The sequence below is a fragment of the Schistocerca nitens genome, chromosome 9, assembly GCF_023898315.1.
Source record: "Schistocerca nitens isolate TAMUIC-IGC-003100 chromosome 9, iqSchNite1.1, whole genome shotgun sequence".
Lineage (NCBI taxonomy): Eukaryota > Metazoa > Arthropoda > Insecta > Orthoptera > Acrididae > Schistocerca > Schistocerca nitens.
The window spans coordinates 354,618,717-354,645,582 of record NC_064622.1 but is presented as its reverse complement, the minus strand read 5'-3'; the positions used below and the strand labels follow the sequence as shown (position 1 = coordinate 354,645,582).

The following is a 26,866-nucleotide window of genomic DNA, read 5'->3' as shown; positions in this document are numbered from 1 at the left end:
ATCATATAAAGTTGACCGTCGGTAAAGCAGATGCCATACTGAGATTCATTGGAAGAATCCTAAGGAAATGCAATCCGAAAACAAAGGAAGTAGGTTTCAGTACGCTTGTTCGCCCACTGCTTGAATACTGCTGAGCAGTGTGGGATCCGTACCAGATAGGGTTGATAGAAGAGATAGAGAAGATCCAACGGAGAGCAGCGCGCTTCGTTACAGGATCATTTAGTAATCGCGAAAGCGTTACGGAGACGATAGATAAACTCCAGTGGAAGACTCTGCAGGAGAGACGCTCAATAGCTCGGTACGGGCTTTTGTTAAAGTTTCGAGAACATACATTCACCGAAGAGTCAAGCAGTATATTGCTCCCTCCTACGTATATCTCGCGAAGAGACCATGAGGATAAAATCAGAGAGATTAGAGCCCACAAAGAAGCATACCGACAATCCTTCTTTCCACGAACAATACGAGACTGGAATAGAAGGGAGAACCGATAGAGGTACTCAAGGTACCCTCCGCCACACACCGTCAGGTGGCTTGCGGAGTATGGATGTAGATGTAGATGTAGAATATCTCGTATGTAACAGAGAGGAGTCTCATTGCTCTATAACTTTTTCTTATGTGTCTCTGCTATCTATCTTTAATCGAATTTTCACCATGGTGTTTGTCTACGTAGACAACACATAAATTAATAGTCTCTAAACAGTCGAAAGATTGTGCCAACAAAATAGGATTTCTTTGTGGTTCATGATTGTTTGTTGCTATACACAAATTCTCTCAACAACTGTTTCTAGATGCTACGGTCGCAGGTTCGAATCCTGCCTCGGGCATGGGTGTGTGTGATGTCCTTAGGTTAGTTAGGTTTAAGTAGTTCTAAGTTCTAGGGGACTTATGACCTAAGATGTTGAGTCCCATAGTGCTCAGAGCCATTTTTTGAACTGTTTCTAGACATTTTTGAAGTTGCTCGCAACGTACTCGTCTTATACCTCGCAACGGCTGTGCAGTGAAGTACTGTTAGTACTCGTATACGGTTTACAGCCCAGTAACGTTATGGGTAGCTCGTTTCTCAAGAGCGTTCTGAGAAATCGTTTTCAGTTGGTGCGTGTGAAAGCAATTAACCTGGAGGCACTTACTCTATCTCGCTGTTTCCTCCACCTCCCTCGCAGAAACAATACTGCATCAACATACCGCAATTAACACCGGTCATTTAACCACGTCTTTTCAGAACTCTATAATAGCTATAATCTGAGGCTGTTAGTTTTTCCCGTTCTGTCGCTGTGCAATATTTTCTTTCTTCAGATAGTTTACTGAGCGGATTTAGGTTTTTCAAGCTTTCCCCAAATCGCTTTAGGCAAACTGTGGGATGGTTCCTTCGCGAAGACACTGCTATTTCGCATCCCCACCTTGCATCAATAGGACCTTGTGCTCAATTTGTAATGACTTCCTCGTCGACGGGACACGATACCCTACTCATCCTTCCTTTGAATAATTGTTTGCTGTATACAGCAGTCTTGGCGACCTCAGTGGTGTTGTTTCATTTACCAACAGTAAGAATGGTTTCATTCAGTTCTCCATTCCTGACGTTTCCCAAACATTCACCTCATTCCAACATAATTGGAATCGTCAACGATGATGATGATGATGATGATGATGATGATGATTGGTTTGTGGGGCGCTCAACTGCGCGGTCATCGGCTACAAAGTCCCAGTTTTAACAAAGTCCAGTTCTTTTACACAGTCCAATCTAGCCACTGTCACGAATGATGATGATAATGAAATGATGAGGACAACACAAACACCCAGTCGCCAGGCAGAGAAAAATCCCCAAGCCGGTCGGGAATCGAACCCAGGACCCCGTGATCCAGAGGCAGCAACGCTAGCAACTAGTCCACGAGCTGCGGACTAAATCGTCAACGACTTGCTTTTCTAACTTTGCTAACTCTTTCTATATAAACTATTGCCTGAACGCGTAATGGACTGGAATCGCGAAATGTTTTCTTTGACATAATAAAGGGGGAGATAAATTGTAACGCTTATGAAAGTTATCGAAAATCTGGTCTTAATGATTAACACCTATGATTAACACCTATTTCGAAAGAAATTAGAATGAGTTCTTTATTTATGCATGCGCTTTTTTCTTGTTCGTGTTGAACCCATTAAAAATGCTACACTGTAGCATAATGCTCGACAAGTAATTAGTAATAAATATCAAGAGTAATTAAGTCCACTGTCCTGTCGAAAGCCTGAATAAGCACCTTTTGCATCGCGAGACGTGCAGGAAGAGAGTCAGTGAGGTTATGGAAGGTACCGACAGGGATGTGGAGCTACGTTGTCTCTGGTGCAGTGGCCAGCCGTGCCGGGTTTCTCCGTTGAGCATGCATGGAGCGAACAGCACGATCGAGGTGATCCCACAGATTCTCAGTTGGTTTCAATCCGGGGAGTTTCTTGGCCCAGGGGGCACGGTAAACTCATTCAGGTCCTCTTCGAACCATGCACGTGCACTGCGAGCCTCTGGTGACCAGCGTACTGGTGGAGGCTGGTGTCCCTCCACTGCAGATCAGACGTGCGCAACCGCTCGCCAGTTACCCGTTTACCACCTCTACTTAGTCCGTTCACGTACGCCTCCATGGCGTACGCATCGACCGCAGCTTCATCTGGACCTTTTGCATGACCCGAAGGCTCAATGGCTGAGGGTCACGTAGGCTTCGCATATGTTCATGGAGGAGATATGGAGCAGCACTCCTTGCCAGTTGGCTGCGGCCATATCTCGTGCTCTTGAGTACATCCGCTCATGCCCTGGTGAGTCATTTCTCCCGTGTACTGACTCATTGAGCAGCCTATAAGCTATCGACCAGTACTACCCTCGCCACCCTCTGGTAGCGTCCATTCAGGAATCCATCTATGTCCTGGAACAGTCCCGTCGGTCCGTGGTGTTTGTGTAGACCCCAGGACACGTCGGAATCCCCGGCAATGAACTTGCCGACAGGCTGGCCAAACAGGCGACGCGGAAACCTCTTATGGAGATAGGCATCTCCGAAGCCGACCTGCGTTCTGTCTTACACCGCAGGGTTTTTCGGCTTTGGGAGACGGAGTGGCATAACAGCACGCACAACAAACTGCGTGTCATCAAGGAGACTTATGAATGTGTGGAAGTCTTCCATGCAGGCCTCTCGCAGAGAATCAGTTGTTCTCTGCCGGCTCCGCATTGGTCATACGTGGCTAACGCACGGTTACCTACTACGTCGCGAGGACCCACCTCAGTGTCGCTGTGGTTCCCAAATGACAGTCGTCCACCTCTTGCTGGACTGCCCACTTTTAGCCGCTCTGCGGCAGACTTTTAACTTTCCCAGCACCCTGCCTTCGGTGTTGGGCGACAATACCTCCACAGCAGCTTTAGTTTTACTTTTTGTCCGGGAAGAGTGGGTTTTATACTTCTATGTAGGTTTTAGCGCATGTCCTTTGTCCCTCTGTGTCCTCCACCCTAGTGCTTTTAGGGTGGAGGTTTTAATGTGTTACAGAATGGTTGGCTTTCCCTTATTATTCTCGTGGTTTGACAGCCACTGTAATCTGCTTTCATGTTTTACTCTCTTCTGTTTCTAGCGTCTCAGTTGTTTTCTTGTCCTCTTTTATTTCTTTTAGTGTTCGTTGCCTTCCCTTCGTTGTTGTGGCTTTTCTTTCTTTCCGTTTTGTGTTATATGTTTCGTCAGTTTTTTTCACACACTTGTGGCATTGTTTTATTGGGAAAAAGGGAGCGATGACGTCATAGTTTGGTCCCTTCTCCCGCCTTTAAACCAACCAACCATTGCGAGCTGTATGACACGTTGCATTGTCGTACTGTTAGATGCCAATGTGCCGGGGAAAGATAAACTGCACATAGGGGGTGGGCATGGTCCCCACGGATTGATGCATACTTGTACTGATCCACTGTATCCTCCAGAATGACGAGATCACCCAGCGAATGTCACGGAAAAAATTCCCAGCCTGTAATGCTCCCTCCTGGTTATAGAGTGCTTGTTGTCAGACGTTTTATGCCGTAACGCCAGTGGCCGTATGTCCGTTGGAGCATAAAACATGATTCATGTGAAAAGGCCGCTTTTCGCCATTCAGTGCACGTCCAGCTGCGGTACCGATGTGCAAATTCCAGCCTTCATTTCCGGTGAACAGCAGTCAGCAAGGGTGCATGGATCGGGGCCTGCTATAGCGGCTCATACGAAGCAACGTTCGCTGAACGGTAGTTGAGGAGGCTGTTGGTAGCCCCATGGTTCACCTGGGCGGTCAGTTGCTCGACAGTTACACGCGTATTCGCCCGTACTCATCTCAGTAACCATCATTCACTCCTGTTGTCTGTGGCCTGTGGTGCATCACAGTTGCCTCGGCGCCGGTTTTGGACAGCGTCATTTTGCGTGGACGGTATAATTTAACCAGGGCGGCAAACTTAGCTGTTTCGGATATGCTTCCACCGATGGCCGGAAACAGAATGATCATGGTGCAGCTGCTAGACTAGTAGACTTTTTTAATCCTTGTATATAAAATTCTCGTGTCACAGTGTTAGTCGCCATACTCCTCCGAAACGGCTCGATCGATTCTCACGAAATTGTGCATGTATGTTCAGTAGGTCTGAGAATCGGTCGTAATCTATTTCTCATACCCCTAAATGATAAGGGTGGTACACCCCAAAAATTTTTTCTTATTTTTTGGACAGAACTTTTTATTTTTTTAATGATGTGGCATTAAAAAATACACACAACCCTAAATTTCCACTCGTCTACCACCAACCCCTATTTTTAATAGCGATTTTAGTAATTTAATAATTTTGAACCTCAGTCGATAACTGATCAATTATCACTTGATCAGTTATCCCCGCCAGGTGTCTACCGGTGATAGTCTTTCACTGATCTATAGATAGGTAACTGAAGAAAACGTACCAAAAGGAACGACTCGAATATCCCTCTTTGAATCGACGTAACTAGACCAAGAAGTTTAACTAGGTAGCACGCGTCATTCGCTAAACCGAAATGTAGGCCTAGCGCACACGCATCGATTTTTATCATACGGAAATATATCCTAAGATCAAATTCTTTTAGTGGTACAAAGAAGTTCGCATGCTCTCCTTTGTTCCTCTAAAATAATTTAATCGTACAATATTTTTACGTACGATAAAAATCGATGCGCGTGCGCTTGGCCTTATTCATAATGCTGGCGAACACGTTTCGAGACGAAATTGCCGCCATGTTTGTATGCTCATGGAAGAGCCGTGTATCGGCCGCAATTGTTAAATCCGTGCGATCTACCGTAGGAACGCTAGAACTAATAGTGGCCGATACTGCCGGACTTCCCCCTAAGCCTTTTCTCACTCCCTACGCAGTTTTCAGTCATTATTATTGTTTGTGTCACGACCTCCCGCCATAAATGGCTATTGTGTTTCACGTATACATTCTGTTCACCTATACATTATTCTTATAGACTAGAGATAATTTATATGGTAAAAAAACGTTTGCCGGGTCAGCTATAACATATAAAAATTTTCAGAGGCGGAACGAAGTTCGCCGGGTATAGTTAGTCGTGTTATAAATATTATTTAATTTCCACGAGGGATGGTCATAATTATTGTTTCTGCGAGGGAGGGGGCGGAAATAGCGAGACAGAGTAAGTGCCTCCAGGTTAATTGCGTAATAATTATTACGTAACTTTTTTTTTTTGTTTTTGCTTGTTTGCAGGAAAATGTCTGCAGTCCATGTACATATTGAAATCTCCATGCCCCAGCAGAGTGCCCCTAGCACTCCACTAGAGAAGCCCAAAACGCAATCACGCAGCCCATTAATAAGGTGAAGTATTGTGCGGTAGTTCGTTTTCGGCAGTAGTGGAAATGTTGCAGATGTCAGGCCGATTCAGATGACTTCTTTAGCCTGGCGTGCGGATAGCGATGTGCAGACATGTAATTGCAAATAAACAACAGAAATAGTCGATTTATTAGGGTATTACTCCTTTTGTCTCAAAAGTTCCAGGACAGGTTTATTTTCTTATTTCTGAGTTTGCAATACTAAAGAGGAAGAAATGTTGTTTTTGTTTTACATAGTATATGTGTGACCTTGAAAAAACCTTACCTATATTTCCGCGCGAACTCAATAGGTAGCAGGACAACACCCTGTTTGGGTTATCTTCGCATTAGTTACTGTTATAACCAGGAATAACACAATAACCTCTTCAGTCTGGTTTATTAAATCACTTTTTAACAATTATGTTAGCCAAGCGTCTACCCAGGCTCACACTCAGAAGTAATGCAGAATTAAAGTTTGGTTATACCAATGTCCGAATGTGCATGGTGGGGTGCACGTCCGTAATTATTCCCAAGTCCAGTGAAGTTCAGTCCCTCCCAGTGAAGTCGCAAGATTTTCCGCCGAGCAGCCAGGTAACCTCGAGTGGTGCGGCGAGCCATCCACAAGCAGCTGGAACACGGCGTACTGCACTTCCCGATGAGAACTGTCATTTGCGGCGGCGGCCGGGTTTATACAGGGTGTTACAAAAAGGTACGGCCAAACTTTCAGGAAACATTCCTCACACACAAAGAAAGAAAATATGTTATGTGGACATGTGTCCGGAAACGCTTACTTTCCATGTTAGAGCTCATTTTATTACTTCTCTTCAAATCACATTAATTATGGAATGGAAACACACAGCAACAGAACGTACCAGCGTGACTTCAAACACAGGAAATGCTGAAAATGTCCGTTAGCGAGGATACATGCATCCACCCTCCGTCGCATGGAATCCCTGATGCGCTGATGCAGCCCTGGAGAATGGCGTATTGTATCACAGCCGTCCACAATACGAACACGAAGAGTCTCTACATTTGGTACCGGGGTTGCGTAGACAAGAGCTTTCAAATGCCCCCATAAATGAAAGTCAAGAGGGTTGAAGTCAGGAGGGCGTGGAGGCCATGGAATTGGTCCGCCTCTACCAATCCATCGCTCACCGAATCTATTGTTGAGAAGCGTACGAACACTCGACTGAAATGTGCAGGAGCTCCATCGTGCATGAACCACATGTTGTGTCGTACTTGTAAAGGCACATGTTCTAGCTGCACAGGTAGAGTATCCCGTATGAAATCATGATAACGTGCTCCATTGAGCGTAGGTGGAAGAAACTAAAATGAGCTCTAACATGGAAATTAAGCGTTTCCGGACACATGTCCACATAACATCTCTTCTTTATTTGTGTGTGAGGAATGTTTCCTGAAAGTTTGGCCGTACCTTTTTGTAACACCCTGTTGCTAGTTAATGGAGCCGTCGGCTGGGGTCGCTGTTTTCCATGGAAAACCAGTCGCAATGTTTCCTGGCGTAGCCAATTGCTGTGTGCTGACAAACGCGTGCGTGTGAAGTCGGCCAGCGATGGAAGCAGCGTGCCGCCCAGATTAGTGCGGCCAGCGATGTATTTGGCGGCCGCGTACTGGAGCGCGTTGTTCGGTGTTTGTTAGAAGTGGTGTATACCACAGTTACAGTGACACAATGGATGCTGATTGTGAGCAAAGAGTGAACATTAAGTTCTGCGTTAAGCTCGGGAAAACCCCTGACGAAACGTGGACAATGATTAAGCAAGCATATCCAGGCGAGGCACTCTCAGGAAGTCGTGTTTTCGAGTGGCACAAAAGGTTTCGTTGAAGGCAGATTCTGTGCAAGAAGATCTCAGAGCTGATCGCCCGTCTACGACACATACCGATGCAAACGTGGAGCGTTTAAGGCAGTTACTGCAAGGAGACTGTCGTGTAACTGTGCGTGTGATATCAGAAGAATTTAATTTGAATCGTTATGTTTGTCATAAGATTTATGCGCGAAGATTAAGAGAAACGGAAACTTAATGCAAAACTCGACCCTCACTCTCTAACAGACGAGCAGAAAGAGAAAAGCGGAAGAGTTTCTTCTGAACAAGTGGATAGACCCAGACGTGATCCCACATTTCTGTCAAGTACTATTGCTGAAGATGAAAGTTGATGCTAATAGTATGACCATCGCATGAAGCGTCAACGTGGTGAATGGCGTAGTTCTGGATCACCAGCCTCGGAAAAAGTCAAACGACAACCTTTGAGAACAAAGCCAATGTTGATCGTATTCTTTGGTAGTACAGGATTAGTTCACCATGAGTATGTCCCTCCAGGTCAAACAGTGAACCAACCTCCTTAGACATTCTCTTATTGCCTTTTCACATCCGCCGTATTAGCCCGGCCCCTCGCTTTGCGATTTTTTCCTTGTTTCCAGGAGTGAAAAGGCAACTGAAAGCAAAAGATTCATCAAGATATCGCAGACATCCAAAGCGCTCTGGCAAATGAGCTTACAAGTGTGGCAGTTGAAAATTTCCCTGCTTGCTTCCAGCACCTCCGGAAACGTTGGCAACTGTGTATATATAGCGAAGGGGGCTACTTCGATAGGAGCGAGCATCATTCCTTAATAAGTTCAATTTTCTCTTTTTGGTAAATAGTTTTCAAGCCCAAGCTCGTCATCAGATGCAGGTTTTACAGAGACATTATGTGGACTACGTGGAGCTAGATGTTTGATCGCGGTGCTTCCGAAAATAATCGAAATTTAGTTACTGGTAACGAAAATTTTATGAAACGAAAATGTATTTTTTGGGTACTTACAATAAACTGTCTCGTGGTATCCATGGCAAATCTGTTCTAATAATGTACATTCTGCAGGTTATGAAAACCCTTACACAGTGTTTAGCTGCACTGGTTTCATTTTCATTCACAGTAAGTAAACACTGAACTTAAGTACGGAGAATGTTAGTATGATAGATACCACACTTAGCCAAATTCTGATCTTTGATTTGAGATGCGTTGCATTGCAGAATAAATATTTACAAGCATAGATTATCGATTTAATTGAGCCGTACAGGCTGCAGGGGTGTTCATACATTTGCAATATATGTGTAATATGGATCGAAAAATTACATGGAGTATAAAAAAATGGGATTGGATATTTACTATATATATAGAGCGGTCAGAAACAGTCTGAGAAGCGTGTAAGGGTGTTGCAATCTTGCTTGTGCTGAGAAATAAGTGTTAAGAAAAAAATCGATGCGTTGCTACGTTTCAGAGTTAATTATAGTCCGATTAAAATTACTTGGTAGTTGACACTTCACGCATTTGAGCTGGTTTGTTCCACTCAGAGCGCTCAGTGTCACGCCCGAACCGTTCGCCATTGCCAAACAGGCATAACAGTTAGTCAGTTCACAACCAGTTCGTTGTCCTTCATTCTTTCTTGATGTGGTTGGATTCCGAATCATGGGTCTGGCACTTTCGCCTTACATCACGCATGATATGCCTCGGGCACGGATGTGTGTGATGTCCTTAGGTTAGTTAGGTTTAAGTAGTTCTAAGTCTAGGGGACTGATGACCTCAGATGTTAAGTCCCATAGTGTTTAGAGCCATTTGAAGCCATTTTCACGTATGATAACGACACCAAAAACAATAAAACACACAACGATTATAATGAAATACCCACACTTCATACACAGCACTAACCAAACACTACTGGATGGTTCTTCAAAAGACGCGATGCAACGACACATATACAATTATCATGATCGCAAAGATCGGCTTACATTACATAAACTTCACACGACATTGCGTGAAGCAAATTTTTGAAGGCTGCAATTCATCCATTTTGCGACTGGGCCAGAGTCATAATGCTTCAAGTGCAGAAGGTCATAAGTTGGAATTTCATCAAATGGATTGTAATTATTTTTATTTCTAAATGTAATAAAATAGTTTGATTATTATTTTTAGTCGGTTAATTGGTTTAAATGTAATTTTTTATTTATAATTCTTTGTCCTTTTCATTATCGTACAAATTTTTTTTAGTCGCTCTTATTTTTCATCCTATCATTCCACTTTTGTTTCGAATCTGCCTGCTTCGTCTATAATCTGCAAGCAAGTGAGAACAAGAACTGCCCGCGTGTTTGGCCGAGCGGTCTAACGCACGGCTTTCCACAGTGGGAAGGAGCGCCTGGTCCCCGGCACGAATCCGCGTCGAGGTCCGTTGAGCCGGCCAGTATGTGGATGGTTTTTAGGCGGTTTTCCATCTGCCTCGGCGAATGTGGGCTAGTTCCCCTTATTCCGCCTCAGCTACACTATGTCGGCGATTGCTGCGCAAACAAATTCTCCACGTACGCGCACACCACCATTACTCTACCACACAAACAGGTCTGATACAATACAAGAACAAGAACTACTCATTGGTTGGTAACGCAGCAGCTCGTATAGCCATTGTCGCGATAGTTGCAGATAACCGATGATAGCATGAAATTACAATTTGCTTTTAACGTTGAAACTTAATTTTTTGCTGGCAGAGATTAGTTTTAATCGCCGTGATCAAAGCGATCATGATTTATCCTGATGCAGATTGTTGACCACAGTTTTCTCAGATACATCGCACATTACGAGATTAAATTCAGAGTTGCAGAACACGTTGTCTGCCGCAGTTCAGTCACTGGTCACATAAAATCAAGTGTCGATAGAGCATCACGCACTTCCGACAAACATCGCGGCGTCCATTTCCAATTTTGCTCCTCGTTACACGTTAACAGCATTTGTGAAGCGATCCGCCGTGTTTGTGTGTCACCTCCAATCGAGCGGTAGCGGCAGCCAATGTGACAACACTGCAGCGGCAAGCGACAGACGTCAACTATCAAGTAATTTTAATCAGAGTATAGCATTGTAGTTCGCCAACAGGCCGTTGGACGCGCAAATTCAAACGGTCCACCAGCTACAATTAGTGTCAGTTGTTATAGCATAGATGATAGCGCACGGCGCTGCTCAGCCTTCAGATCGGGTTCGATCCTTACAGCTGTCCTATGTCCCATTTTTGTATCACTCTCTTGTTCAATTTTCGTAAACCAAACGAAGAACATGTTTGGCGACACTATTTCTGGCGGGCCGCTTAAATTTGCGCCCGCAGTGCCCAGATTGGCTACCTTCAATGCTAATTAACTCGAAGACGGCGAAACGCATCGAATTTTTTTTCTTAACAGTTGTTTCTAGCACAGCGTTCTCTGTAGCATTCACTCAAGCTTTTTAGACTGGTTCTGACCACCCTGCATAATTAATGCGTGAGTTGAGTTACTATCAGTTGTGGCATAGCTTTTCTTCGTTAGGCCGTGGTAAGTTAAAAAATAAAGGGCAAAACAGTTATGAGTCAACAGCGTTCCTGTTTATTAAGTAATTGTGTTTCTCTTGTGTAGCTGTCACTGAATTGATGTTATTACTATTCTGAATTATGGGGTCAGTTCTTTTTTTTTAAGTACAGCACTGGTTTGCCCAAGCATATGCTTATTTAAATTTACGTTTATAAAGCGTTTTTCATGAGGGGAATTCAGTGGTTTTTCAGTTGTTTTTGGAGCTTTTACCCAGGCACGATCTTTAAGGCTTAGGACGAAAAGCCAGATGATGATAATGGAGGCACTGCGGCCCAAAGATCGACAGGACTTACGGAGTTTCGTGAGAAAGGCTTGTTTTGAGATGCTGCTGTCCATAATAGAGGATGGAATTCACTCAAGGGACACCCTAATGACGGAAGCAATTTCACTTTCTCGAAAGTAAGAATTGAACCATATGCTTATACCGCGTGGTTACAATTGCAGTGGCGCTACTCACAGAGGTCCAGTGTTGGCTGTAATTATCATAAGGCAGCGAATCTTGGCAGCTATTCTAATGCGTTAATGCGGAACCGATTTACACGGGAAAAAATTAGTTACAACTTTGGTCGCTAGGTGCAAATCTGGTGCTGTGAATGCGAGGAGGACGTATAAAAACGTTTCCACGTGTAATGGGTTAGGAATGGGATATGGGCAGAAAAGGTGATACAAGTGAGAAAGGTTCATTTAATTATTAGCCGTCGCTTACATAATTTGTTCAGTATGAGCGCCAGAGACGTCGACGAGATGCTGTACAGTGCCAAATCTGCGCCTGATGGCCGAAATTGGAAATAATTCTTTTCACCCGTAAAAAAAATAAAGCAGAAGATGCACTCAAATCAAACGTGAATTTCCACCAGTTGAGGAGCTGTGTATACAAATAGAAAAGTCACACACTGGTACCTATATATTTACTGAGAACGATTGTCAAAAAAAATGGTTCAAATGGCTCTGAGCACTATGGGTCTTAACATGTATGGTCATCAGTCCCCTAGAACTTAGAACTACTTAAACCTAACTAACCTAAGGACATCACACAACACCCAGTCATCACGAGGCAGAGAAAATCCCTGACCCCGTCGGGAATCGAACCCGGGAACCCGGGCGCGGGGGGTGCGAGAACGCTACCGCACGGCCACGAGCTGCGGACGAACGATTGTCGAGATACTTTATTATGATGCAAGAACATGAGTCACACCTTTCATCGGGAACCGCGCTGCTGTTACGGTCACAGGTTCCAATCCTGCCTCCGGCATGGATGTGTGTGGTGTCCTTAGGTTAGTTAGTTTTAAGTAGTTCTAAGTCTAGGGGACTAATGACCTCAGATGTTGAGTCCCATAGTGCTTCGAACCATTTTGAGCCTTTCCTCGCTGCATGCCCAGTTTATGGCGCTTAACCCTTGTTTGTTGTATTCCATTTCTAGAATGAGAAGCAATCGGTACAAATAACGCTTTTCGCGACAACAATATGTGAAAAAGAAAGTTGGGGAAAAAGTACTGCATTGGTTTATTTATCGCATTTATGAAAATTAACTCTCTGGGAAATTTGTAAATTAACCAATGCAAAAACCTGAAGTCAATTGCTACCCACATATGTCAATAATGACAGTAAATCATGAATAATAACAAGCAGACGTACTTGGAGTACTCCTATCTGCGAATGCGCACGTTCTTGCCGCCTAATGCGCATGCGCGGATTCAGGAGATCTTAAGAGCTGCTGTCTGTTCCCGCGCGCCAGTAGTATGTTTCTAATTCTCTTGGTTCCACCTCATCTACCGGTAGATGGCAGCTGCGCTGAACCTGTTTTGTTTGTGGCGGATCGTCTTGTAATCTCCCCTTTACTGTTTAAGGAGATCCGTCTGTAATCCTTTCTCACGATTGGGGGAGGGGGGATATTACGTAATTTTATTTTGGCTAGGTGATAATTTAAAAACTTTGTAAGTACTACTGATAACTTGGCTACAGTAGTTATGCAAGTATGAAAAAAATTTGTGCAGTGTAGACTACCGTGGAGGTGCGGATAAAACCAACCGTTGGACTTTTGTCTACAACAATGGAACAACGTGGGGTTTTGGCATTAGCCAAGCTACTGTTCAACTGGTTATGAAGAACGGATATATGATTCGATGAGCAGTTGTTTCCCGTGTCGTAGGACTGCGGAACTCGTGCTTCTGCAGTCGCTGGGGACGCCGAAATACCGTGGCTGCGTCGCAGTCGTACGGGACAGGCGGGTGACAAGTTGGGAACTCGGGCCCTCGCGAAACTTTGGACGCGGAAAACTCTCGCCGTAGTTGGTCTGCCGAGCCGTTCCCCCTCCAGCCCCACCCCAAACACCTCCGCCTCCCCCGCTTCAACGGCGTCGCTACCAAGTGATCGCTAGCGCTCCTCACGTATTTCTCCCGCCGGACTAGGGCGTAGCGCGTTAGCGCAAACTTTTCACGATGTCAGTACTTCAGCGGCCTTGTCTTAACGACAAGTGCAACGTTGCCACACTGGTTCCCTAATGCGATAGGGGCTCATGAAGTTTTAATTAACACCACGAAAAAGTGAAGTTATGCAGTGTTTATTTACAACTAACGAACCCGGCTATGCTTCACAATTGCTGAAAATGTATGGGAATTGAATATGTCATAATCTCTTCCTCCCTCCTCTCTCCATCCCTCTCCCCCTCCCCCTCCCTTTGTCCATCTAGTAGTCCTCCTCCTCCCTATGTCTGCCGTTCACCTTCCCCCCCTGCCTGTAAATCTCTTATTCCACGCTCACTCTATTCGTCTTGTCCTCCCTCATCTCTTTGTCCTTATCCTCTTTTTCCTTCTCTGTCCATCTCCTCCTCTCCCCTTCCTCTGGCTTTATTTATTATTATTGCAAACAGAACCTTGATTGGGAACAGAAGTCAAAATAAATGGGTAAATCGGTTGGAATCATTAATACACGGGTTATGACAGCCACCTTTCCAGCGGGTGAACTTGTGACGATGGCATATTTAATGACAGTATTTCGCACGGTTGTAATCTACGAACATGTAGCCATAAACAGAATTTTCGTGTTGTGACTGCATGTTCTTTCTCGCCGCCTGTTTAAGTGAAAGAGTGTATTGTACAATTAGTCGATTTGTCACCAAACGCTGTCTGCGGTCTTCGTCAGACTCACTGACTCGACGATCGTGTAATTGGCTTCCGTTCTGCGTAAGCCGGCCCATATTTCGACGCCTCACTGGTGCCTTTCCCTTTTTTTTTTTCAAAGAAATAAACCACGAACTGAAATCAATTTAATGTTTGCAACACACGACATTAGCCTGAACTGACATCAATCTTCGCAACACACCAAAGGTATGATCACCATAGATTTCGCAAAAATATCAGTATTCAATGCAGAATTTGTTGTTATGAAAGCATGCGACAGCAGAATTGTCAAAATGAACGTCACATTTTTAAAAATTAAAACATGTTACATCAGAACTGTCAAACAGACAGTCAAATTCTTGACTGAGATTTTCACACGAAATATACATTCGCGGTGTATTTATCCTTGCTCGCCCTGACAATTACGAACACACACACACACACACACACACACACACACACACAGAAGCGGCCACATTGGTCGACCCGTTCTCAAGCGGTGATCTTTCACACATGAGGCAGTCGAGTTTTATTTATATAGATTTTTTACCAGGTACCTGTCCACAAACAAGGTACACATTGAAACTCCCACTCCCACAGTACTGTAGCACGACGCTAGATGAGTCAAAATGAAGTGATACAGTCCAATGATAAAGTTGAGTAAAATAAGGGAACTAGTTTTTTACGTCTTTCATAATGAATTAAATCACTCTAGCTCTTCCACACGTAATATAGTCGACAGAAAATTTTAAATCTTAAGGTGACTATAGTGATTCATAAAAATAATTATTACTGCATCTCTACCTTCGGCAGGAACCATGCAAAATATCCCTTCCATCTGTTCGCAAGAAGTGTGTCCAAAACCACAACACTGATACTCTTTCTGTGGAAACTTATGGAAATGCATTGCACGATGTGTTGCTACATTTATTCTCTTAGGGTATAATGTTATAAATTAATATAAAAAACCTTCAGAGACGAGAATGAGACGAAGTTTACACTACCCTACTACAGGTGTGTGTGTGTGTGTGTGTGTGTGTGAGAGAGAGAGAGAGAGAGAGAGAGAGAGAGAGAGAGAGTGAGAGTGGGGAGAAGTGAAGCGCCCAGAAGGGGAGGCGGAACGAAATGAAACTTTACGAGTTCAGAGGGTATGTGATGGTGTTGTTTCAGTGATTAGAAAATCGGATCAATTTTACAAAGAATTTGGCAGTATGCGTCCGCCCGCATCTCGTGGTCGTGCGGTAGCGTTCTCGCTTCCCACGCCCGGGTTCCCGGGTTCGATTCCCGGCGGGGTCAGGGATTTTCTCTGCCTCGTGATGGCTGGGTGTTGTGTGCTGTCCTTAGGTTAGTTAGGTTTAAGTAGTTCTAAGTTCTAGGGGACTTATGACCACAGCAGTTGAGTCCCATAGTGCTCAGAGCCATTTGAACCATTTTTTGAAGTATGCGTCCACTTATCAGTATGATATTGAACCCGCTGTGGCCTCGATGCATACACTCATTCGGTTGGGACGGGTGTCACAAAGCCGTATGTCCTCTTCTGAGACAAACTGGCTTGCAACTGTTGTAACTGGTACTTTATATCCTGGGTACCGGCATTGGGACGGAGTTGACGTCCGAGCTAGTCCCACACGTTCCATTCCAGACAGGTCTGGGGATAGCGGTGGCCATGGCAGTGCCTCAGTAACACACAGACAGTTCATAGAGACACGAACTGTGTGAGGATGAAAAATGGCGCCATGCTACAATAGAAGTAACGCATGGGGATGATGGATGTTCGTGACTTATCGTTGTGCCACCAGAGTTCCCTCAGTCACTACCAGCTGTCACCTGAAGTAACACTCGATGGCTTCCCACACCTCTACGCCAAGAATAACGTCGCTGTTCCTCTCCAAAACATTCGGAGGATGGGTCTCCTTCCCAAGGCACTGCGATACCTGTTAACGATGGTCAGCTGGGGACAGTGCTGAATCGCTCTCATTGCTGAACAGAGTGCGGCGTGATTCGTCAGCAAACCATGCTTCCCGGTCACGGAATCACACCAAACATAGCCATTTGTGTTGTGGTGGTAACGACAGAATACGCGTGGGTAGTAGGTATTACCCCAGCCTGGCCGGTGCTAGTCTCCGACCAGTGGTGCAGGATGACGCAAAAAGTGACGGGGCGTCCGCTATTTGTTCTCGGATGGCAGGGACAGATGTGAAAAGGCTGCGATGTGCTTGGTGCACAATACAGCAATAGGCTTGTACGATGGGAGACAAGCAGAGGGTGCTGTTTGGTCGCTGGTATCCTCTTTCTATAACACAAACTGCACGCATGTATCAACTGGGTTCTTTATTCATAAGAATTATAAAGCTACTTAACTTAGACTAGTTGTTGCAGTACAAGCTTTTCCGTAATAGTCCACGTTAGCCTCACTGCTGGTGACGTACAAGTCCAAAATCTACACTACTCTGGTCGCTGCGTACTGACTGACTCTGAGGTAGAGGCTGAGCTAACTGTGACTGTGGTTCCCGCTGGGCTGCGACTGATGACTCGACTCGTCCACTCACTGGATGACTGACTGAGCCCTCCGGTCTGCGGCGGCGATCTGAATACTGGCGGCCGAGAGGGCGTTGGCGGCACGTTTCTTGTGAGTCTGTCGTTGGTCTCTCTTCTGATAGGCACGTTGCTTGAGCCTACAATCGATCTTCTCGCAACCTCTTTGCCACCTGGTGCGCCAGTGACAGCTTACGCCAGGACACAAAGAATTAGGTAATTGAAGATCTTCCGAAACAGCGTCATTGTAGCCACTATTTGTTACAATAAAATGACAGAGAACTACATGTCGGTAAGTGAAGACTTCATGTAGTTGAGGTTTTAGTATTATAACTTGTGTACTACGAGAGTACATCTTTCCAGTGCTACCACACTACTATGACCTATCAAATGCACGCGTTTTTTGCACAGTTTGCATTTTAAATATCAAATAATGAGATTTGTATATACAGTCTTTAGGCAGCAAATGCCGCCATGTGCATAGCAATTGCGGGGCAGTTAAGAGCTTCGTGAGCTCTAGGATGGTGACGAGGTAGCTAGCCAGTTCGCGTCTACTGATTTCCATTTTTTTCACCTATTGTTTTCTAAAAGAATTGGAGTATTTCTTATTCATTAAATATAAGTATTATGCGGAAGTCGTTGTTACGTGTTATTAATAATGTATTTGCTGCAATTCCTTTTGCAAGGCCCAATGACTGGTATGTTTCTCCAAATCATAAATGATAACATGATTGCCAATCCATGTCTAAAAGTAAACACAAATGGGGCACTGGAAGTTTTCGATGTTATGAAACTTTCTGTAGAATATTTATATACTTACCTCTTGGTTTGTGGACTGGCTCAGGTTTGTATCTTTCTGGTATATATCTTTTTCACCGGTGGTGAGCAGCGTTGAAAAGATTTACTGCTCCATTCGAATGAAATTAGGAAAGGAATCTCGATCTTGAAATCTAGTCAATGCAACATCGTGAATATGTATATTATGCAAGCGCATACAGACATTAGAAATTATAGATTAACTACAGGGTGTTCCAAAAATGACAGGTATATTTGAAACGGCAATAAAAACTAAACGAGCAGCGATAGAAATACACCGTTTGTTGCAATATGCTTGGGACAATAGTACATTTTCAGGCAGAGAAACTTTCGAAATTACAGTAGTTACAATTTTCAACAACAGATGTCGCTGCGGTCTGGGAAACTCTATAGTACGATATTTTCCACATATCCACCATGCGTAGCAATAATATGGCGTAGTCTCTGAATGAAATTACCCGAAACCTTTGACAACGTGTCTGGCGGAATGGCTTCACATGCAGATGAGATGTACTGCTTCAGCTGTTCAATTGTTTCCGGATTCTGGCGGTACACCTGGTCTTTCACGTGTCCCCACAGAAAGAAGTCACAGGGGTTCATGTCTGGCGAATAGGGAGGCCAATCCACGCCGCCTCCTGTATGTTTCGGATAGCCCAAAGCAATCACACGATCATCGAAATATTCATTCAGGAAATTAAAGACGTCGGCCGTGCGATGTGGCCGGGCACCATCTTGCATAAACCACGAGGTGTTCGCAGTGTCGTCTAAAGCAGTTTGTACCGCCACAAATTCACGAAGAATGTCCAGATAGCGTGATGCAGTAATCGTTTCGGATCTGAAAAATGGGCCAATGATTCCTTTGGAAGAAATGGCGGCCCAGACCAGTACTTTTTGAGGATGCAGGGACGATGGGACTGCAACATGGGGCTTTTCGGTTCCCCATATGCGCCAGTTCTGTTTATTGACGAAGCCGTCCATGTAAAAATAAGCTTCGTCAGTAAACCAAATGCTGCCCACATGCATATCGCCGTCATCAATCCTGTGCAGTATATCGTTAGCGAATGTCTCTCGTGCAGCAATGGTAGCGGCGCTGAGGGGTGCCGCGTTTGAATTTTGTATGGATAGAGGTGTAAACTCTGGCGCATGAGACGATACGTGGACGTTGGCGTCATTTGGACCGCAGCTGCAACACGGCGAACGGAAACCCGAGGCCGCTGTTGGATCACCTGCTGCACTAGCTGCGCGTTGCCCTCTGTGGTTGCCGTACGCGGTCGCCCTACCTTTCCAGCACGTTCATCCGTCACGTTCCCAGTCCGTTGAAATTTTTCAAACAGATCCTTTATTGTATCGCTTTTCGGTCCTTTGGTTACATTAAACCTCCGTTGAAAACTTCGTCTTGTTGCAACAACACTGTGTTCTAGGCGGTGGAATTCCAACACCAGAAAAATCCTCTGTTCTAAGGAATAAACCATGTTGTCTACAGCACACTTGCACGTTGTGAACAGCACACGCTTACAGCAGAAAGACGACGTACAGAATGGCGCACCCACAGACTGCGTTGTCTTCTATATCTTTCACATCACTTGCAGCGCCATCTGTTGTTGAAAATTGTAACTACTGTAATTTCGAAAGTTTGTCCGCCTGAAAATGTACTGTTGTCCCAAGCATATTGCAACAAACGGTGTATTTCTATCGCTGCTCGTTTAGTTTTTATTGCCGTTTCAAATATCTACATCTACATCTACATTTATACTCCGCAAGCCACCCAACGGTGTGTGGCGGAGGGCACTTTACGTGCCACTGTCATTACCTCCCTTTCCTGTTCCTGTTCCCGGTCATTTTTGAAACACGCTGTATATTCACTTTTGAAACCGAAAATCGAATGAAAATTCAATTGAGTTAAGGAAGAACTTCTGATATGTACCTAAGATCGTTGTAGAGTAGTGTTCGTCTAACAACAATTCACTGTTGAAGCCATCGACTGTTTCAGAATCTGCTTCACAATTTTCTCCGCTTCCTTCAACGATTGCTAATAGAGTTCGCAACTATTTTACGTGCCTCTGTTTTCGTAAAGAAACTGTGTCATTTGCGAGCTAAATAAAACCGACAACGATCGCTGGAGAGAGGTGGGGGCGTAAATCACATCAGCCAGCTCGTCCCGTGTGCCGACGGCGCATCTTTCGTTAGATCGGATGTCCCGTGGAGTCGACGTCAACGTCAGCTGCTGTCGTTGCATGTGAGGACAGCCTTAGCTCCGTTTGCGGTGCGCGCTGTACTAATTGTTGCAGCGCTAGCGTACACCCCCAGGAACCAGGGAACAGTCCGGCCCTTACAGGCGCATAAGAATGTGATCCGCCGGGCCCCGGCAAGGAACCGTCTTCCAGGAATTTAATCGAATACCGTTCATCATCTCATCGCCGTGCTCCCCTACTCGACGTCTGACGCAAGCTGCCCCGGAATGAAGCTTAACTTTGAAGCCTTGTTGCAGAATGTCCAGCAGTATACCAAAGCGGCTCTGGATATGAATTTCTCTCGATATGCCGAAGAAGTAGTACAGTTTCTTTTGAGAGTCAGTGTCCCCGTCACGTTGATGAAACCATGCCGCCTTGTCTCGGTAATGCGCGATATCTTTAGCACTACCGCTAATAACTTACTGCTGGGAAATTGAAAATGAATATAGCCATTACGAACGGCTATGACTATTCAATGCCAAGAGATATATCTATAAGCATTACAAAGAGAATGTGAAAGGGCGTTCTGTTTTGGAGAGAAATTTTGCGTTGTTTTGTGGAATTTCAGTGGATTTCGGTTTGGAGGTATTTACATACACAAAGGAACGATAATTAGGCATCTGATCAAAAATATCCGGACAGCACTGTGTAATGCGGAACTGCTAGAAGTCACTAGAGGCTGCGTGTATTGTGATGTTAGTAGGGAAGCAGTAATTGCAGAAAGGATAGATCGGGAAAACTCAGTGAGTTTGAATGTGGACTAGTCATTGGATGTCACCTGAGTAAGATATCCATCAGGGACATTTTCAACCTTTTTAAAGCTGCCCATGTCGACCGTTAGTGAAGTGGAAATGCGAACGAAAACCACAGCTGAATCGAGACAATGCAGACCTCATGTAATGGCGGACAGAGACCGTCGGGCATTTAGGAGGGCCTTGTGAAAATCTCATGAAATCAGCGGAAGGAATAACTAGAGAGCAGTTCAGTTAGCACAGTAACTGTTTGCAGCGAGTTCAAAAGATTGGGTTAGAGTGGCCAAGCAGCTTCTCATAAGACAGACATTTCTATAGTCAGTGCTCGTGGTGCTGTAAAGAGATGGTGCAAAAAGCGACGCCATTGGACAGTGGATGACTGCAAATACGTGATTTTCAGTGGTGAATCCTACTGCACTCTGGAGAGGTTTGTGTTTGGTGAATGGCTGAAGAACGTTACCTGTCTTAATGAGTATGTCCAACACTGAAATACGGAGGAGATGTTATGGTATGGGGCTGTATTTCATGGTTAGGATGTGGTGTCTCTTTATTGCACTTAGGAAAACGCTAAATGCGGAAGGATATGAACACTTTTCGGAGCACTGTGTACTGCGTACAGTAGAGAAGCAGTTCAGAGACGTTGTATTAGCATGACAATGCACCATGTCATAAAGCAGCATCTATGGGACAATGGTTTGTGGACAATATCGTTCCGGAAATGCAGGTACCTGCCCAGAGTCCCGATCTGAACCCAGTGGAACACTTTTGGGATGAGTTATAACGACGACTTCACGCCAGATTCCAGTATCCAATATCTCTACCTACTCTGGTTTTTCAAATATTATGTGTTCTTATATACACAGCTAAGGACAGATGTGACAGAGCTTAGGCATTAAATGTTGCACGTCTCTGCTGTGCTGAAAATTAGGAATGGAATACTATTTTGGAAATAAAATAGTTGTACAGTTTGTTCATATCCTTCACATGACGCTATTAGTTATTTATGTTGGTAGTTTTATATGTCTCATCTGCAAACAAAACTTTTCTATAGTTCTGTTTTTCGTCCATTTGAGGCTCGCTATATTATATATCTTTATTTAACGTGTTGTTCGCCGCTCCTGATGCTCTCCTCTCGCTTCTCCTATTGCAGACGTGTTCCTATTTTGTATGATATTATCATTTTAGTGTCCTGTACCTCATTCAGTAAACACTGAACACATGTAGGATCACTTTGTTCTCTGCCTGCCTCCCTGTCTGTCTGCCCAACTGCTAAGCCCTATTAAGTTGAAATTTATGTCATATACTTAAGTCTACAGTCCCTTGGCAGTATCAAAAGTGTAAGCTTGTAAGTCAATGCATTCAAACGATTGGCCATTTATGTCACATGTTTTCATGCTCATACAATCACTCTGCAAAACATATCTATATAAATAATTAGGCCTTTCCCCTGTGGCCTCGTCCCTGTATGCATTCAACATACAATTATATTAACCACACCTCCTCCTCCCCCCCCCCTCTCTGTTCCAACATTGACTCTCTCTGTAAGTCCACTTCATCCTTCTATCTCTATCTGTCTTCTCCCTCTCCATTACCTCCACCCACCCTCTCTGACCACATTCTCCTCCCTCTCTTTCCATCTCTGCCTGCCCCTCTTCCTCTTCCACCTGCCCAGTACCACTCTACACCTTCCACCTGCCTCATGAATCTCCCCTCTATTCCCCCATTCTGTCAATACCCTCCTGTATCCATGTCAACCTATCATCAGCCATGCTCATCAACATGTGTAGCACCATATATCAGGGGCTTGAAAATAACTATTTGCCCCTGAAATACAGGCCAGCATACCTCAAAGCCGGTTGATATAGAAGGCTTACACTGCTCCAGCACAATGTACCTGTCATGCAGGACAGCCTACATGTTGGTGCCTGGGAAACAATTTGTTGCATGTAGGCTTCTTTGCAAAGCAGGCAGATACTGTTCGCACCCAACATGCCTGTCATACATGCCAGCCTGTATGTCAGGGGCTGGGAAGAACACATATTTGCCCATACCCCTGCTCATGTGGCAGCTAGGAAGTTATAAAACAACCCACAGGCTGATGCTCATGAGGCATGTTGTTTGTGTGCGAAATTTGGTTGGAGGACACACACACACACGCACACACACACATTGCTTTACATGAATAACAGATTAGCCATATTTGTACATAACCCTCAGAGTGTGAGTCAAATTCATCCTTTTCTGATTTTTTATGCAGTTACTTATTTCACCAAAAATAGTGTTTATACCACCATTTCACGTGATGTTATAGCTAGAGAAGACATACAGTAGTGTATAAAGCCACTAGAGAAATCAAAACAAAACGGCGCAGTCGTCTCCATTTCACAGATTCCTGCAACCTCATCAGAAGAATTTGGTAATATGCTCCTGTGACAGTTTGAGCAGTTCAAGTAAGTGGTATCTTGCCGAAAGACGATTGGGTCTATGCTTCTTCGTCTTTTTTGCGATGTTGAATCCATGTGTTTGCACAGCTTTTTTTGCTATTTTGTCTTGGAGGAGGAGGAGAGGGAGGCAACAAACTCATTAGAGATGGAGCACAAGTGCGGATTACAGAAGGATGGAGAAGGAAAGCGGATGTCATTCTGAAGGTACCATCCTGGCATTTGCCTTAAGCAATTTAGGGAAACAAAACGGCGCAGTCGTCTCCATTTCACAGATTCCTGCAACATCATCAGAAGAATTTGGTAACATGCTCCTGCGACAGTTTGAGCAGTTCAAGTAAGTGGTATCTTGCCCAAAGACGATTGGGTCTATGCTTCTTCGTCTTTTTTGCGGTGTTGAATCCATGGAAAACCGAAATCAGGATAGCCGGGTGTGGGTTTGAATCGACATCCTCCCAAATGCGAGTGCAGTGTGTTAACCAATGCGCTACCCCGCTCGGTACTTTGTCTGATGATCACAACGATACAACCCGCTGCTGCCTCGGTTCGGCGGCCATTTGGCCAGTGACTAGCGACCCTTTCGTGTTCAGAGTATTGAATAAGATGTTAGTAACTGATCCGTAACTGGTTTTCACTTTTTCCCCTTTCGCTCTGACTGTGATGCGCCACCCTCGAGCACCACTTCTCTTGAGATCCCCGATTCTTCAGAAACGTGCTCTGCCACCTCGTTGTTTTACCACAGTGAAAGCACCCGCATTGCCTAACCATTTTGTCATACGATGGTGCATTGTTGCAGTACATTTCTAACAGCTAAGCATGGATTATTGCAGCTTTGTTACCCTTCAAATGCAGGAAACGAACTACCAGGACTGCAGGCATGCCCAGAAGAAAAACTGATACATACCGTTTTTTTGGTCAAGTGAACAGTAAAGATCTTCGTTATCCGACAGCTCACTGAAAAACTGAAAAACTGAGAGAACAAAGTTAAGAATTAAACATTTTGTTTGTAGATTTCAGGAAAGCCTGTGGTTATATACACTGGAAGAACCTGTTCAATTGTCCAAGAGACGTCGGGATGCCATCAACCAGGGAAAGACCTGCCTAAGTGAAACACGTGGTAAGTTGGTCTCAGGCTAGGAGATGATTTGTCTCTTACCCTTTCCAATTCTTTTCTTCAGAAGATCATACAAGAGACCTTCAAAAGGAACTTTGACCCACAAGCCGAAGCGAAGCGAAGAACCTGGCTATCTAGCCTACGCAGATCAATCTGCTTAATCAGCGGTTGTAAGAGGAACTGAAAAAATAACCAGGGCACTGGAGATGACTGCCAGTAAATTTGGGCTACTTATGAATGGAGCTAAGACGGATTACCTTGTTATGACTCGCCGACAAGATCAGGATACTGAACATCTACAGTAACTGTGAGTGGAAGATCGTCCTACAAGAGGCTCCGTGAATTGAAATATCTGGAGCGATTTTCATGGTGAACTCGTCATATGAAGCACGGAGCGACTCCAGGATACAGACAGCAAACCGATCCTTGTACATGATAACACAACCGCTTTGATCCAGGGGTTTCTCGAGACCGTTCAAGATTCATCTATATGAAACCCTGATCCAACCCATGGTACTATATGGTTTACCCGTAAGCAGGACGTTCATGAACTTCTCGTGTTTGAAAGAAAAATGCTGCGAAGATCTTTGGCTTGATTTGGACGCAAACACTGAATGGAGAGGAGACAAAACCATGAAATGAGCTCTACCGATATTCCAAGCCATTACAGTGGACTGAACATGTGGTTCGGATGAAAGACGACTGGTGACCGCGGAGGCTCCTGGGTTTCATCCCCACAGTTAAGAGACTCACAGGAAGAGCAAGGAAGAGGTCGAGAGATGGCCTCAGTGAAGACCTGCAACAGTCAGTGATAGAAGTGGGGCCGGCCGCTGTGGCCGAGAAGTTCTAGGCGCTTCTGTCTGGAACCGCGCGACCGCTACGGTCGAAGGTTCGAATCCTGCCTCCGTCATGGATGTGTGTGATGTCCTTAGGTTAGTTAAGTTTAAATAATTCTAAGTTCTAGGGGACTGATGACCTTAGATGTCAAGTCCCATAGTGTTCAGAGCCCCTAGAACTTGATAGATGTGGACGGCAGGGATGGATTGAAGACAGTGGAGAAGGAAACTTATAGTAGAGCGCGGTTCGTTGGGCCTGATTGCGTAAAAGTAAAGTAAGTACCATTTTTTTGGATGTGATACTGAAGACAATGCCTCAAGTGTGGATTCGGGAAATCCAAAGCCTCATATCCAAACCTCGAAGCAAGTATCTCCTAGCTGACGGATCTTGGGAAAATTTCGCTGAATGCAGGCTCATGACTCTCAGTTATTATCATGTTATTCTTAAAGTTTCCCGGAGAATGTGGGTTTGACGAGAGATTTCGAGCTTGCGGCAGTATGACGTCGACATCTTACCACGATACGGAGGATGAAAACCATTCGGCACCATCTGCAGACGTGATACTACATCATGCCTCATTAAAATTCGACTCACAAGGTGACCACATGGGAATTGGATTTTTGTAATTTTTTAAAATATATATGGCACTGAGGATCAAACCACAAATATCAATGCCCCATAGCAGCTCGATGCAACTCTCAAACATACTCGAGAAGTTTTCCGAGCGTCTTTAATACCCCGAAGTAAAGTGCACATATTGGCAGGCAGCGTGGTCCTATGATAAGTTGCTTACCTGCCACGTGGGCAGTCTGGGTTCGATGCCCGCGCGATGAGAATTTTTAAACAAAGTTGCATATTTTGCGAGCATTTCCGTGAAGCGTAAAATGATGGCAAAAATCGGTAGCGCTCGAGACGTAATCATTGGTCTGACAAGGGGAAGGCCTCAGACACGGCCAACCGATTCGGCTCAAATTTGGCAGGTCGCTTGGGTACAACCTAAAACGAAGGACTCCAAGATATTTTGGGTCAACACCCCCGCAATTTTGAGAAAATTACCCCTAAAGGTTATGATGAGCAATCGACTCAAAATTGGAGGGATCCATAGATAATTGTAAATAGAGCATTTTTCATCATCAGGTATGGGGTCCGCAAATGCAAACTTTTCCAGAAATCGAGGAAAGAAACTTTTACCACTGCCGCTTCAGTACCCACATGGTAAACGCTTTTTGGCGACAGCGCCGATAGCGCAACGGCTAAGGTAACTCGCTGGGATTCGGTTGCTGGGATTCGGTAAACCCGGGTTCGAATTTCCTTGAAACCTTCATGGTATAGTATTTCAGTATGAACAAAAGTGATTTCGTTCGTCAGCTCCAAAAATCGCCCGACAATAACCGCTCATATGAATCTGGAACGCCGAGAAACAGAACTGCCTGCTTCCAGTAGTGCATTGATAATGCATCGTCTTAAAACACTTTTACAAATCAAAACACAGCGTCGGTAATACTGTGACAGGCTCCCAAATATATATTACAGCGCTAGTCGAAGAGTGTACATCCTCCGTTATTCAGATTATGCACCTGAAAGATATGACACAACAAACAATAACTAGTTAATACGGCATAAACAGACGAGCTTATTACTACAAACTACATTCAGTACTCGTCATATGTTAATTCGGCGCATTAAGGATGAAAAAATCACTATATGCATCAGCGAGGTTCGCGGCAGCCTGATGACGGAAAACAACTCTTTCCGATTGACTTCTATAATGCTCGTGCTCGTCACTTTCACTCTTCCAGGTTCACAACTATGATATGACAAAGTGGCAACGGGGACA

General features: G+C 44.6%; 1 protein-coding gene across 1 annotated transcript in view; it reads left to right on the top strand.

Annotated features, from left to right (window-relative positions):
- Window positions 1–26,866, top strand: part of LOC126203887 (high affinity copper uptake protein 1-like) — a 161,622-nt gene that overhangs the window by 69,484 nt on the left and 65,272 nt on the right. The gene's annotated exons all lie outside the window — the stretch shown is intronic.